The following is a 16960-nucleotide window of genomic DNA, read 5'->3' on the forward strand; positions in this document are numbered from 1 at the left end:
TATTTCATATGGACGCAAATTGTGTGTTAATTTGTCAATCTGAGGGAGCGAGGGATGCAGTAAAGGAGGAATAATGCATCGGAAAAGAGATACTCGGAACCCCAAAGAAAATCCTATCGTTTCCATAGAAACGTATCTCGTTTTAGAAGGACAATTCAGGGAATCCAGAGTATCTCATATGGACGCAAATTGTGTGTTAATTCGGCAATGTGAGGGAGCGAGGGATGCAGTAAAGGAGGAATAATGCATCGGAAAAGAGAATCTCGGAACCCCAAAGAAAATCCAATCGTCTCCGTAGAAACGTATCTCGATTTAGAAGGACAATGCAGGGAATCCAGAGTATTTCATATGGACGCAAATTGTGTGTTAATTCATCAATGTGAGGGAGCGTGGTATGCAGTAAAGGGGGAATAATGCATCGGAAAAGAGATACTCGGAACCCCAAAGAAAATCCTATCGTTTCCGTAGAAACGTATCTCGATTTAGGAGGACAATGCAGGGAATCCAGAGTATTCCAAATGGACGCAAATTGTGTGTTAAATCGTCAATGTGAGGGAGCAAGGGATGCAATAAAGGAGGAATAATGCATCGCATAAGCGATACACGGAACCCCAAAGAAAATCCTATCGTTTCCGTAGAAACGTATCTCGATTTAGAAGGACAATGCAGGGAATCCAGAGTATTTCATATGGACGCAAATTGTGTGTTAATTCGGCAATGTGAGGGAGCGAGGGATGCAGTAAAGGAGGAATAATGCATCGGAAAAGAGATACTCGGAACCCCAAAGAAAATCCTATCGTTTCCGTAGAAACGTATCTCGATTTAGAAGGACAATGCAGGGAATCCAGAGTAAATCATATGGACGCAAATTGTGTGTTAATTCGTCAATGTGAGGGAGCGAGGGATGCAGTAAAGGAGGAATAATGCATCGGAAAAGAGATACTCGACTCCCAAAAGAAAATCCTATCGTTTCCGTAGAAACGTATCTCGTTTTAGAAAGATAATGCAGGGAACCCAGAGTATTTCATATGGACGCAAATTGTGTGTTAATTCGGCAATGTGAGGGAGCGAGGGATGCAGTAAAGGAGGAATAATGCATCGGAAAAGAGATACTCTTAACCCCAAAGAAAATCCTATCGTTTCCGTAGAAACGTATCTATATTTAGAAGGACAATGCAAGGAATCCAGAGTATTTCATATGGACGCAAATTGTGTGTTAATTCGTCAATGTGAGGGAGCGAGGGATGCGGTAAAGGAGGAATAATGCATCGGAAAAGAGATACTCGGAACCCCAAAGAAAATCCTATCCTTTCCGTAGAAACGTATCTCGATTTAGAAGGACAATGCAAGGAATCCAGAGTATTTCATATGGACGCAAATTGTGTGTTAATTCGTCAATGTGAGGGAGCGAGGGATGCAGTAAAGGAGGAATAATGCATCGGAAAAGAGATACTCGGAACCCCAAAGAAAATCCTATCGTTTCCGTAGAAACGTATCTATATTTAGAAGGACAATCCAGGGATTCCAGAGTATTTCATATGGACGCAAATTGTGTGTTACTTCGTCAATGTGAGGGAGCGAGGGATGCAGTAAAGGAGGAATAATGCATCGGAAAAGAGAATCTCGGAACCCCAAAGAAAATCCTATCGTCTCCGTAGAAACATATCTCGATTTAGAAGGACAATGCAGGGAATCCAGAGTATTTCATATGGACACAAATTGTGTGTTAATTCGTCAATGTGAGGGAGCGAGGGATGCAGTGAAGGAGGAAATATGCATCGGAAAAGAGATACTCGGAACCCCAAATAAAATCCTATCGTTTCCGTAGAAACGTATCTCGATTTAGAAGGACAATGCAGGGAATCCAGAGTATTTCATATGGACGCAAATTGTGTGTTAATTCGTCAATGTGAGGGAGCGAGGGATGCAGTAAAGGAGGAATAATGCATCGGAAAAGAGATACTCGGAACCCCAAAGAAAATCCTATCGTTTCCGTACAAACGTATCTCGATTTAGAAGGACAATGCATGGAATCCAGAGTATTTCATATGGACGCAAATTGTGTGTTAATTCGTCAATGTGAGGGAGCGAAGGATGCAGTAAAGGAGGAATAATGCATCGAAAAGAGATACTCGGAACCCCAAAGAAAATCCTATCGTTTCCGTAGAAACGTATCTCGATTTAGAAGGACAATGCAGGGAATCCAGAGTATTTCATATGGACGCAAATTGTGTGTTAATTCGTCAATGTGAGGGAGCGAGGTATGCAGTAAAGGGGGAATAATGCATCGGAAAAGAGATACTCGGAACCCCAAAGAAAATCCTATCGTTTCCGTAGAAACGTATCTCGATTTAGGAGGACAATGCAGGGAATCCAGAGTATTCCAAATGGACGCAAATTGTGTGTTAATTCGTCAATGTGAGGGAGCAAGGGATGCAATAAAGGAGGAATAATGCATCGGATAAGCGATACACGGAACCCCAAAGAAAATCCTATCGTTTCCGTAGAAACGTATCTCGATTTAGAAGGACAATGCAGGGAATCCAGAGTATTTCATATGGACGCAAATTGTGTGTTAATTCGCCAATGTGAGGGAGCGAGGGATGCAGTAAAGGAGGAATAATGCATCGGAAAAGAGATACTCGGAACCCCAAAGAAAATCCTATCGTTTCCGTAGAAACGTATCTCGATTTAGAAGGACAATGCAGGGAATCCAGAGTAAATCATATGGACGCAAATTGTGTGTTAATTCGTCAATGTGAGGGAGCGAGGGATGCAGTAAAGGAGGAATAATGCATTTGAAAAGAGATACTCGACTCCCAAAAGAAAATCCTATCGTTTCCGTAGAAACGTATCTCGTTTTAGAAAGGTAATGCAGGGAACCCAGAGTATTTCATATATACGCAAATTGTGTGTTAATTCGGCAATGTGAGGGAGCGAGGGATGCAGTAAAGGAGGAATAATGCATCGGAAAAGAGATACTCGGAACCCCAAAGAAAATCCTATCGTTTCCGTAGAAACGTATCTATATTTAGAAGGACAATGCAAGGAATCCAGAGTATTTCATATGGACGCAAATTGTGTGTTAATTCGTCAATGTGAGGGAGCGAGGGATGCGGTAAAGGAGGAATAATGCATCGGAATAGAGATACTCGGAACCCCAAAGAAAATCCTATCGTTTCCGTAGAAACGTATCTCGATTTAGAAGGACAATGCAGGGAATCCAGAGTATTTCATATGGACGCAAATTGTGTGTTAATTCGTCAATGTGAGGGAGCGAGGGATGCAGTAAAGGAGGAATAATGCATCGGAAAAGAGATACTCGGAACGCCAAGGAAATCCTATCGTTTCCGTAGAAACGTATCTCGATTTAGAAGGACAATGCAGGGAATCCAGAGTATTTCATATGGACGCAAATTGTGTGTTAATTCGTCAATGTGAGGGAGCGAGGGATGCAGTAAAGGAGGAATAATGCATCGGAAAAGAGATACTCGACTCCCAAAAGAAACTCCTATCGTTTCCGTAGAAACATATCTCGTTTTAGAAAGATAATGCAGGGAACCCAGAGTATTTCATATGGACGCAAATTGTGTGTTAATTCGGCAATGTGAGGGAGCGAGGGATGCAGTAAAGTAGGAATAATGCATCGGAAAAGAGATACTCGGAACCCCAAAGAAAATCCTATCATTTCCGTAGAAACGTATCTCGATTTAGAAGGACAATGCAAGGAATCCAGAGTATTTCATATGGACGCAAATTGTGTGTTAATTCGTCAATGTGAGGGAGCGAGGGATGCAGTAAAGGAGGAATAATGCATCGGAAAAGAGATACCCGGAACCCCAAAGAAAATCCTATCGTTTCCGTAGAAACGTATCTCGATTTAGAAGGACAATGCAGGGAATACAGAGTATTTCATATGGACGCAAATTGTGTGTTAATTCGTCAATGTGAGGGAGGGAGGGATACAGTAAAGGAGGAATAATGCATCGGAAAAGAGATACTCGGAACCCCAAAGAAAATCCTATCGTTTCCGTAGAAACGCGTCTCGATTTAGAAGGACAACGCAGGGAATCCAGAGTATTTCATATGGACGCAAATTGTGTGTTAATTCGTAAATGTGAGGGATTGAGGGATGCAGTAAAGGAGGAATAATGCATCGGAAAAGAGATACGCGGAACCCCAAAGAAAATCCTATCGTTTCCGTAGAAACGTATCTCGATTTAGAAGGACAATGCAGGGAATCCAGAGTATTTCATATGGACGCAAATTGTGTGTTAATTCGTCAATGTGAGGGAGCGAGGGATGCAGTAAAGGAGGAATAATGCATCGGAAAAGAGATACTCGGAACCCCAAAGAAAATCCTATCTCTTCCGTAGAAACGTATCTTGATTTAGAAGGACAATCCAGGGAATCCAGAGTATTTCATATGGACGCAAATTGTGTGTTAATTCGTCAATGTGAGGGAGCGAGGGATGCAGTAAGGGAGGAATAATGCATCGGAACAGGGATACTCGACTCCCATTAGAAAATCCTATCGTTTCCGTAGAAACGTATCTCGTTTTAGAAAGATAATGCAGGAAACCCGGAGTATTTCATATGGACGCAAATTGTGTGTTAATTCGTCAATGTGAGGGAGCGAGGGATGCAGTAAAGAGGGAATAATGCATCGGAACAGGGATACTCGACTCCCAATAGAAAATCCTATCGTTTCCGTAGAAACGTATCTCGTTTTAGAAAGATAATGCAAGAAACCCGGAGTATTTCATATGGACGCAATTTGTGTGTTAATTCGGCAATGTGAGGGAGCGAGGGATGCAGTAAAGGAGGAATAATGCATCGGAAAAGAGATACTCGGAACCTCAAAGAAAATCCTATCGTTTCCATAGAAACGTATCTCGATTTAGAAAGACAATTCAGGGAATCCAGAGTATTTCATATGGACGCAAATTGTGTGTTAATTCGTCAATGTGAGGGAGCGAGGGATGCAGTAAAGGAGGAATAATGCATCGGAAAAGAGATACTCGGAACCCCAAAGAAAATCCTATCGTTTCCGTAGAAACATATCTCGATTTAGAAGGACAATGCAGGGAATCCAGAGTATTTCATATGGACGCAAATTGTGTGTTAATTTGTCAATCTAAGGGAGCGAGGGATGCAGTAAAGGAGGAATAATGCATCGGAAAAGAGATACTCGAAACCATAAAGAAAATCCTATCGTTTCCGTAGAAACGAAACCCGAATTAGAAGGACAATGCAGGGAACCCAGAGTATTTCATATGGACGCAATATGTGTGTTAATTCGTAAATGTGAGGGAGCGAGGGATGCAGTATAGGAGGAATAATGCATCGGAAAAGAGATACTCGGAACCCCAAAGAAAATCCTATCGTTTCCGTAGAAACGTATCTCGATTTAGAAGGACAATGCAGGGAATCCAGAGTAAATCATATGGACGCAAATTGTGTGTTAATTCGTCAATGTGAGGGAGCGAGGGATGCAGTAAAGGAGGAATAATGCAACGGAAAAGAGATACTCGACTCCCAAAAGAAAATCCTATCGTTTCCGTAGAAACGTATCTCGTTTTAGAAAGATAATGCAGGGAACCCAGAGTATTTCATATGGACGCAAATTGTGTGTTAATTCGGCAATGTGAGGGAGCGAGGGATGCAGTAAAGGAGGAATAATGCATCGGAAAAGAGATACTCGGAACCCCAAAGAAAATCCTATCGTTTCCGTAGAAACGTATCTCGATTTAGAAGGACAATGCAGGGAATCCAGAGTATTTCATATGGACGCAAATTGTGTGTTAATTCGTCAATGTGAGGGAGCGAGGGATGCAGTAAAGGAGGAATAATGCATCGGAAAAGAGATACGCGGAACCCCAAAGAAAATCCTATCGTTTCCATAGAAACGTATCTCGATTTAGAAGGACTATGCAGGGAATCCAGAGTATATCATATGGACGCAAATTGTGTGTTAATTCGTCAATGTGAGGGAGCGAGGGATGCAGTAAAGGAGGAATAATGCATCGGAAAAGAGATACTCGGAACCCCAAAGAAAATCCTATCGTTTCCGTAGAAACGTATCTCGATTTAGAAGGACAATGCAAGGAATCCAGAGTATTTCATATGGACGCAAATTGTGTGTTAATTCGTCAATGTGAGGGAGCGAGGGATGCAGTAAAGGAGGAATAATGCATCGGAAAAGAGATACTCGGAACCCCAAAGAAAATCCTATCGTTTCCGTAGAAACGTATCTCGATTTAGAAGGACAATGCAGGGAATCCAGAGTATTTCATATGGACGCAAATTGTGTGTTAATTCGGCAATGTGAGGGAGCGAGGGATGCAGTAAAGGAGGAATAATGCATCGGAAAAGAGATACTCGGAACCCCAAAGAAAATCCTATCGTTTCCGTAGAAACGTATCTATATTTAGAAGGACAATGCAAGGAATTCAGAGTATTTCATATGGACGCAAATTGTGTGTTAATTCGTCAATGTGAGGGAGCGAGGGATGCGGTAAAGGAGGAATAATGCATCGGAATAGAGATACTCGGAACCCCAAAGAAAATCCTATCGTTTCCGTAGAAACGTATCTCGATTTAGAAGGACAATGCAGGGAATCCAGAGTATTTCATATGGACGCAAATTGTGTGTTAATTCGTCAATGTGAGGGAGCGAGGGATGCAGTAAAGGAGGAATAATGCATCGGAAAAGAGATACTCTGAACGCCAAAGAAAATCCTATCGTTTCCGTAGAAACGTATCTCGATTTAGAAGGACAATGCAGGGAATCCAGAGTATTTCATATGGACGCAAATTGTGTGTTAATTCGTCAATGTGAGGGAGCGAGGGATGCAGTAAAGGAGGAATAATGCATCGGAAAAGAGATACTCGACTCCCAAAAGAAACTCCTATCTTTTCCGTAGAAACATATCTCGTTTTAGAAAGATAATGCAGGGAACCCAGAGTATTTCATATGGACGCAAATTGTGTGTTAATTCGGCAATGTGAGGGAGCGAGGGATGCAGTAAAGGAGGAATAATGCATCGGAAAAGAGATACTCGGAACCCCAAAGAAAATCCTATCATTTCCGTAGAAACGTATCTCGATTTTGAAGGACAATGCAAGGAATCCAGAGTATTTCATATGGACGCAAATTGTGTGTTAATTCGTCAATGTGAGGGAGCGAGGGATGCAGTAAAGGAGGAATAATGCATCGGAAAAGAGATACTCGGAACCCCAAAGAAAATCCTATCGTTTCCGTAGAAACGTATCTCGATTTAGAAGGACAATGCAGGGAATACAGAGTATTTCATATGGACGCAAATTGTGTGTTAATTCGTCAATGTGAGGGAGGGAGGGATGCAGTAAAGGAGGAATAATGCATCGGAAAAGAGATACTCGGAACCCCAAAGAAAATCCTATCGTTTCCGTAGAAACGTATCTCGATTTAGAAGGACAATGCAGGGAATCCTGAGTATTTCATATGGACGCAAATTGTGTGTTAATTCGTAAATGTGAGGGATCGAGGGATGCAGTAAAGGAGGAGTAATGCATCGGAAAAGAGATACGCGGAACCCCAAAGAAAATCCTATCGTTTCCGTAGAAACGTATCGCGATTTAGAAGGACAATGCAGGGAATCCAGAGTATTTCATATGGACGCAAATTGTGTGTTAATTCGTCAATGTGAGGGAGCGAGGGATGCAGTAAAGGAGGAATAATGCATCGGAAAAGAGATACTCGGAACCCCAAAGAAAATCCTATCTCTTCCGTAGAAACGTATCTTGATTTAGAAGGACAATCCAGGGAATCCAGAGTATTTCATATGGACGCAAATTGTGTGTTAATTCGTCAATGTGAGGGAGCGAGGGATGCTGTAAAGGAGGAATAATGCATCGGAACAGGGATACTCGACTCCCAATAGAAAATCCTATCGTTTCCGTAGAAACGTATCTCGTTTTAGAAAGATAATGCAGGAAACCCGGAGTATTTCATATGGACGCAAATTGTGTGTTAATTCGTCAATGTGAGGGAGCGAGGGATGCAGTAAAGAGGGAATAATGCATCGGAACAGGGATACTCGACTCCCAATAGAAAATCCTATCGTTTCCATAGAAACGTATCTCGTTTTAGAAAGATAATGCAAGAAACCCGGAGTATTTCATATGGACGCAATTTGTGTGTTAATTCGGCAATGTGAGGGAGCGAGGGATGCAGTAAAGGAGGAATAATGCATCGGAAAAGAGATACTCGGAACCCCAAAGAAAATCCTATCGTTTCCATAGAAACGTATCTCGATTTAGAAAGACAATTCAGGGAATCCAGAGTATTTCATATGGACGCAAATTGTGTGTTAATTCGTCAATGTGAGGGAGCGAGGGATGCAGTAAAGGAGGAATAATGCATCGGAAAAGAGATACTCGGAACCCCAAAGAAAATCCTATCGTTTCCGTAGAAACATATCTCGATTTAGAAGGACAATGCAGGGAATCCAGAGAATTTCATATGGACGCAAATTGTGTGTTAATTTGTCAATCTGAGGGAGCGAGGGATGCAGTAAAGGAGGAATAATGCATCGGAAAAGAGATACTCGAAACCATAAAGAAAATCCTATCGTTTCCGTAGAAACGAAACCCGATTTAGAAGGACAATGCAGGGAACCCAGAGTATTTCATATGGACGCAATATGTGTGTTAATTCGTAAATGTGAGGGAGCGAGGGATGCAGTATAGGAGGAATAATGCATCGGAAAAGAGATACTCGGAACCCCAAAGAAAATCCTATCGTTTCCATAGAAACGTATCTCGATTTAGAAGGACAATCCAGGGAATCCAGAGTATTTCATATGGACGCAAATTGTGTGTTAATTCGTCAATGTGAGGGAGCGAGGGATGCCGTAAAGGAGGAATAATGCATCGGAAAAGAGAATCTCGGAACCCCAAAGAAAATCCTATCGTCTCCGTAGAAACGTATCTCGATTTAGAAGGACAATGCAGGGAATCCAGAGTATTTCAAATGGACGCAAATTGTGTGTTAATTCGTCCATGTGAGGGAGCGAGGGATGCAGTGAAGGAGGAATAATGCATCGGAAAGAGATACTCGGAACCCCAAAGAAAATCCTATCGTTTCCGTAGAAACGTATCTCGATTTAGAAGGACAATGCAGGGAATCCAGAGTATTTCATATGGACGCAAATTGTGTGTTAATTCGTCAATGTGAGGGAGCGAGGGATGCAGTAAAGGAGGAATAATGCATCGGAAAAGAGATACTCGGAACCCCAAAGAAAATCCTATCGTTTCCGTAGAAACGTATCTCGATTTAGATGGACAATGCAGGGAATCCAGAGTATTTCATATGGACGCAAATTGTGTGTTAATTCGGCAATGTGAGGGAGCGAGGGATGCAGTAAAGGAGGTATAATGCATCGAAAAGAGATACTCGGAACCCCAAAGAAAATCCTATTGGTTCCGTAGAAACGTATCTCGATTTAGAATTACAATGCAGGGAATCCAGAGTATTCCAAATGGACGCAAATTGTGTGTTAATTCGTCAATGTGAGGGAGCAAGGGATGCAATAAAGGAGGAATAATGCATCGGATAAGCGATACACGGAACCCCAAAGAAAATCCTATCGTTTCCGTAGAAACGTATCTCGATTTAGAAGGTCAATGCAGGGAATCCAGAAGATTTCATATGGACGCAAACTGTGTGTTAATTCGTCAATGCGAGGGAGCGAGAAATGCATTAAAGGAGGAATAATGCATTGGAAAAGAGATACTCGGAACCCCAAAGAAAATCTTATCGTTTCCGTAGAAACGTATCTATATTTAGAAGGACAATGGAAGGAATCCAGAGTATTTCATATGGACGCAAATTGTGTGTTAATTCGTCAATGTGAGGGAGCGAGGGATGCAGTAAAGGAGGAGTAATGCATCGGAAAAGAGATACTCGGAACCCCAAAGAAAATCCTATCGTTTCCGTAGAAACGTATCTCGATTTAGAAGGACAATACATGGAATCCAGAGTATTTCATATGGACGCAAATTGTGTGTTAATTCGTCAATGTGAGGGAACGAGGGATGCAGTAAAGGAGGAATAATGCATCGGAAAACAGATACTCGGAACCCCAAAGAAAATCCTATCGTCTCCGTAGAAACGTATCTCGATTTAGAAGGACAATGCAGGGAATCCAGAGTATTTCATATGGACGCAAATTGTGTGTTAATTCGTCAATGTGAGGGAGCGAGGGATGCAGTGAAGGAGGAACAATGCATCGGAAAGAGATACTCGGAACCCCAAAGAAAATCCTATCGTTTCCGTAGAAACGTATCTCGATTTAGAAGGACAATGCAGGGAATCCAGAGTAAATCATATGGACGCAAATTGTGTGTTAATTCGTCAATGTGAGGGAGCGAGGGATGCAGTAAAGGAGGAATAATGCAACGGAAAAGAGATACTCGACTCCCAAAAGAAAATCCTATCGTTTCCGTAGAAACGTATCTCGTTTTAGAAAGATAATGCAGGGAACCCAGAGTATTTCATATGGACGCAAATTGTGTGTTAATTCGGCAATGTGAGGGAGCGAGGGATGCAGTAAAGAAGGAATAATGCATCGGAAAAGAGATACTCTTAACCCCAAAGAAAATCCAATCGTTTCCGTAGAAACGTATCTATATTTAGAAGGACAATGCAAGGAATCCAGAGTATTTCATATGGACGCAAATTGTGTGTTAATTCGTCAATGTGAGGGAGCGAGGGATGCGGTAAAGGAGGAATAATGCATCGGAAAAGAGATACTCGGAACACCAAAGAAAATCCTATCGTTTCCGTAAAAACGTATCTCGATTTAGAAGGACAATGCAGGGAATCCAGAATATTTCATATGGACGCAAATTGTCTGTTAATTCGTCAATGTGAGGGAGCGAGGGATGCAGTAAAGGAGGAATAATGCATCGGAAAAGAGATACTCGGAACCCCAAAGAAAATCCTATCGTTTCCGTAGAAACGTATCTCGATTTAGAAGGACAATGCAGGGAATCCAGAGTATTTCATATGGACGCAAATTGTGTGTTAATTCGTCAATGTGAGGGAGCGAGGGATGCAGTAAAGGAGGAATAATGCATCAGAAAAGAGATACGCGGAACCCCAAAGAAAATCCTATCGTTTCCATAGAAACGTATCTCGATTTAGAAGGACTATGCAGGGAATCCAGAGTATATCATATGGACGCAAATTGTGTGTTAATTCGTCAATGTGAGGGAGCGAGGGATGCAGTAAAGGAGGAATAATGCATCGGAAAAGAGATACGCGGAACCCCAAAGAAAATCCTATCGTTTCCATAGAAACGTATCTCGATTTAGAAGGACTATGCAGGGAATCCAGAGTATATCATATGGACGCAAATTGTGTGTTAATTCGTCAATGTGAGGGAGCGAGGGATGCAGTATAGGAGGAATAATGCATCGGAAAAGAGAATCTCGGAACCCCAAAGAAAATCCTATCGTCTCCGTAGAAACGTATCTCGATTTAGAAGGACAATGCAGGGAATCCAGAGTATTTCAAATGGACGCAAATTGTGTGTTAATTCGTCCATGTGAGGGAGCGAGGGATGCAGTGAAGGAGGAATAATGCATCGGAAAGAGATACTCGGAACCCCAAAGAAAATCCTATCGTTTCCGTAGAAACGTATCTCGATTTAGAAGGACAATGCAGGGAATCCAGAGTATTTCAAATGGACGCAAATTGTGTGTTAATTCGTCAATGTGAGGGAGCGAGGGATGCAGTAAAGGAGGAATAATGCATCGAAAAGAGATACTCGGAACCCCAAAGAAAATCCTATTGGTTCCGTAGAAACGTATCTCGATTTAGAATTACAATGCAGGGAATCCAGAGTATTCCAAATGGACGCAAATTGTGTGTTAATTCGTCAATGTGAGGGAGCAAGGGATGCAATAAAGGAGGAATAATGCATCGGATAAGCGATACACGGAACCCCAAAGAAAATCCTATCGTTTCCGTAGAAACGTATCTCGATTTAGAAGGTCAATGCAGGGAATCCAGAAGATTTCATATGGACGCAAACTGTGTGTTAATTCGTCAATGCGAGGGAGCGAGAAATGCATTAAAGGAGGAATAATGCATTGGAAAACAGATACTCGGAGCCCAAAGAAAATCCTATCGTTTCCGTAGAAACGTATCTATATTTAGAAGGACAATGGAAGGAATCCAGAGTATTTCATATGGACGCAAATTGTGTGTTAATTCGTCAATGTGAGGGAGCGAGGGATGCAGTAAAGGAGGAGTAATGCATCGGAAAAGAGATACTCGGAACCCCAAAGAAAATCCTATCGTTTCCGTAGAAACGTATCTCGATTTAGAAGGACAATACATGGAATCCAGAGTATTTCATATGGACGCAAATTGTGTGTTAATTCGTCAATGTGAGGGAACGAGGGATGCAGTAAAGGAGGAATAATGCATCGGAAAACAGATACTCGGAACCCCAAAGAAAATCCTATCGTCTCCGTAGAAACGTATCTCGATTTAGAAGGACAATGCAGGGAATCCAGAGTATTTCATATGGACGCAAATTGTGTGTTAATTCGTCAATGTGAGGGAGCGAGGGATGCAGTGAAGGAGGAACAATGCATCGGAAAGAGATACTCGGAACCCCAAAGAAAATCCTATCGTTTCCGTAGAAACGTATCTCGATTTAGAAGGACAATGCAGGGAATCCAGAGTAAATCATATGGATGCAAATTGTGTGTTAATTCGTCAATGTGAGGGAGCGAGGGATGCAGTAAAGGAGGAATAATGCATCGGAAAAGAGATACTCGGAACCCCAAAGAAAATCCTATCGTTTCCGTAGAAACGTATCTCGATTTAGAAGGACAATGCAAGGAATCCAGAGTATTTCATATGGACGCAAATTGTGTGTTAATTCGTCAATGTGAGGGAGCGAGGGATGCAGTAAAGGAGGAATAATGCATCGGAAAAGAGATACTCGGAACCCCAAAGAAAATCCTATCGTTTCCGTAGAAACGTATCTCGATTTAGAAGGACAATGCAGGGAATCTAGAGTATTTTATATGGACGCAAATTGTGTGTTAATTCGGCAATGTGAGGGAGCGAGGGATGCAGTAAAGGAGGAATAATGCATCGGAAAAGAGATACTCGGAACCCCAAAGAAAATCCTATCGTTTCCGTAGAAACGTATCTATATTTAGAAGGACAATGCAAGGAATCCAGAGTATTTCATATGGACGCAAATTGTGTGTTAATTCGTCAATGTGAGGGAGCGAGGGATGCGGTAAAGGAGGAATAATGCATCGGAATAGAGATACTCGGAACCCCAAAGAAAATCCTATCGTTTCCGTAGAAACGTATCTCGATTTAGAAGGACAATGCAGGGAATCCAGAGTATTTCATATGGACGCAAATTGTGTGTTAATTCGTCAATGTGAGGGAGCGAGGGATGCAGTAAAGGAGGAATAATGCATCGGAAAAGAGATACTCTGAACGCCAAAGAAAATCCTATCGTTTCCGTAGAAACGTATCTCGATTTAGAAGGACAATGCAGGGAATCCAGAGTATTTCATATGGACGCAAATTGTGTGTTAATTCGTCAATGTGAGGGAGCGAGGGATGCAGTAAAGGAGGAATAATGCATCGGAAAAGAGATACTCGACTCCCAAAAGAAACTCCTATCGTTTCCGTAGAATCATATCTCGTTTTAGAAAGATAATGCAGGGAACCCAGAGTATTTCATATGGACGCAAATTGTGTGTTAATTCGGCAATGTGAGGGAGCGAGGGATGCAGTAAAGGAGGAATAATGCATTGGAAAAGAGATACACGGAACCCCAAAGAAAATCCTCTCATTTCCGTAGAAACGTATCTCGATTTTGAAGGACAATGCAAGGAATCCAGAGTATTTCATATGGACGCAAATTGTGTGTTAATTCGTCAATGTGAGGGAGCGAGGGATGCAGTAAAGGAGGAATAATGCATCGGAAAAGAGATACTCGGAACCCCAAAGAAAATCCTATCGTTTCCGTAGAAACGTATCTCGATTTAGAAGGACAATGCAGGGAATACAGAGTATTTCATATGGACGCAAATTGTGTGTTAATTCGTCAATGTGAGGGAGGGAGGGATGCAGTAAAGGAGGAATAATGCATCGGAAAAGAGATACTCGGAACCCCAAAGAAAATCCTATCGTTTCTGTAGAAACGTATCTCGATTTAGAAGGACAATGCAGGGAATCCAGAGTATTTCATATGGACGCAAATTGTGTGTTAATTCGTAAATGTGAGGGATCGAGGGATGCAGTAAAGGAGGAATAATGCATCGGAAAAGAGATACGCGGAACCCCAAAGAAAATCCTATCGTTTCCGTAGAAACGTATCTCGATTTAGAAGGACAATGCAGGGAATCCAGAGTATTTCATATGGACGCAAATTGTGTGTTAATTCGTCAATGTGAGGGAGCGAGGGATGCAGTAAAGGAGGAATAATGCATCGGAAAAGAGATACTCGGAACCCCAAAGAAAATCCTATCTCTTCCGTAGAAACGTATCTTGATTTAGAAGGACAATCCAGGGAATCCAGAGTATTTCATATGGACGCAAATTGTGTGTTAATTCGTCAATGTGAGGGAGCGAGGGATGCAGTAAAGGAGGAATAATGCATCGGAACAGGGATACTCGACTCCCAATAGAAAATCCTATCGTTTCCGTAGAAACGTATCTCGTTTTAGAAAGATAATGCAGGAAACCCGGAGTATTTCATATGGACGCAAATTGTGTGTTAATTCGTCAATGTGAGGGAGCGAGGGATGCAGTAAAGAGGGAATAATGCATCGGAACAGGGATACTCGACTCCCAATAGAAAATCCTATCGTTTCCGTAGAAAAGTATCTCGTTTTAGAAAGATAATGCAAGAAACCCGGAGTATTTCATATGGACGCAATTTGTGTGTTAATTCGGCAATGTGAGGGAGCGAGGGATGCAGTAAAGGAGGAATAATGCATCGGAAAAGAGATACTCGGAACCCCAAAGAAAATCCTATCGTTTCCATAGAAACGTATCTCGATTTAGAAAGACAATTCAGGGAATCCAGAGTATTTCATATGGACGCAAATTGTGTGTTAATTCGTCAATGTGAGGGAGCGAGGGATGCAGTAAAGGAGGAATAATGCATCGGAAAAGAGATACTCGGAACCCCAAAGAAAATCCTATCGTTTCCGTAGAAACATATCTCGATTTAGAAGGACAATGCAGGGAATCCAGAGTATTTCATATGGACGCAAATTGTGTGTTAATTTGTCAATCTGAGGGAGCGAGGGATGCAGTAAAGGAGGAATAATGCATCGGAAAAGAGATACTCGAAACCATAAAGAAAATCCTATCGTTTCCGTAGAAACGAAACCCGATTTAGAAGGACAATGCAGGGAACCCAGAGTATTTCATATGGACGCAATATGTGTGTTAATTCGTAAATGTGAGGGAGCGAGGGATGCAGTATAGGAGGAATAATGCATCGGAAAAGAGATACTCGGAACCCCAAAGAAAATCCTATCGTTTCCATAGAAACGTATCTCGATTTAGAAGGACAATCCAGGGAATCCAGAGTATTTCATATGGACGCAAATTGTGTGTTAATTCGTCAATGTGAGGGAGCGAGGGATGCCGTAAAGGAGGAATAATGCATCGGAAAAGAGAATCTCGGAACCCCAAAGAAAATCCTATCGTCTCCGTAGAAACGTATCTCGATTTAGAAGGACAATGCAGGGAATCCAGAGTATTTCAAATGGACGCAAATTGTGTGTTAATTCGTCCATGTGAGGGAGCGAGGGATGCAGTGAAGGAGGAATAATGCATCGGAAAGAGATACTCGGAACCCCAAAGAAAATCCTATCGTTTCCGTAGAAACGTATCTCGATTTAGAAGGACAATGCAGGGAATCCAGAGTATTTCATATGGACGCAAATTGTGTGTTAATTCGTCAATGTGAGGGAGCGAGGGATGCAGTAAAGGAGGAATAATGCATCGGAAAAGAGATACTCGGAACCCCAAAGAAAATCCTATCGTTTCCGTAGAAACGTATCTCGATTTAGAAGGACAATGCAGGGAATCCAGAGTATTTCATATGGACGCAAATTGTGTGTTAATTCGTCAATGTGAGGGAGCGAGGGATGCAGTAAAGGAGGAATAATGCATCGAAAAGAGATACTCGGAACCCCAAAGAAAATCCTATTGGTTCCGTAGAAACGTATCTCGATTTAGAATTACAATGCAGGGAATCCAGAGTATTCCAAATGGACGCAAATTGTGTGTTAATTCGTCAATGTGAGGGAGCAAGGGATGCAATAAAGGAGGAATAATGCATCGGATAAGCGATACACGGAACCCCAAAGAAAATCCTATTGGTTCCGTAGAAACGTATCTCGATTTAGAAGGTCAATGCAGGGAATCCAGAAGATTTCATATGGACGCAAACTGTGTGTTAATTCGTCAATGCGAGGGAGCGAGAAATGCATTAAAGGAGGAATAATGCATTGGAAAAGAGATACTCGGAACCCCAAAGAAAATCCAATCATTTCCGTAGAAACGTATCTATATTTAGAAGGACAATGGAAGGAATCCAGAGTATTTCATATGGACGCAAATTGTGTGTTAATTCGTCAATGTGAGGGAGCGAGGGATGCAGTAAAGGAGGAGTAATGCATCGGAAAAGAGATACTCGGAACCCCAAAGAAAATCCTATCGTTTCCGTAGAAACGTATCTCGATTTAGAAGGACAATACATGGAATCCAGAGTATTTCATATGGACGCAAATTGTGTGTTAATTCGTCAATGTGAGGGAACGAGGGATGCAGTAAAGGAGGAATAATGCATCGGAAAACAGATACTCGGAACCCCAAAGAAAATCCTATCGTCTCCGTAGAAACGTATCTCGA

The sequence above is a fragment of the Schistocerca nitens genome, chromosome 2 (genome assembly GCF_023898315.1).
Source record: "Schistocerca nitens isolate TAMUIC-IGC-003100 chromosome 2, iqSchNite1.1, whole genome shotgun sequence".
Lineage (NCBI taxonomy): Eukaryota > Metazoa > Arthropoda > Insecta > Orthoptera > Acrididae > Schistocerca > Schistocerca nitens.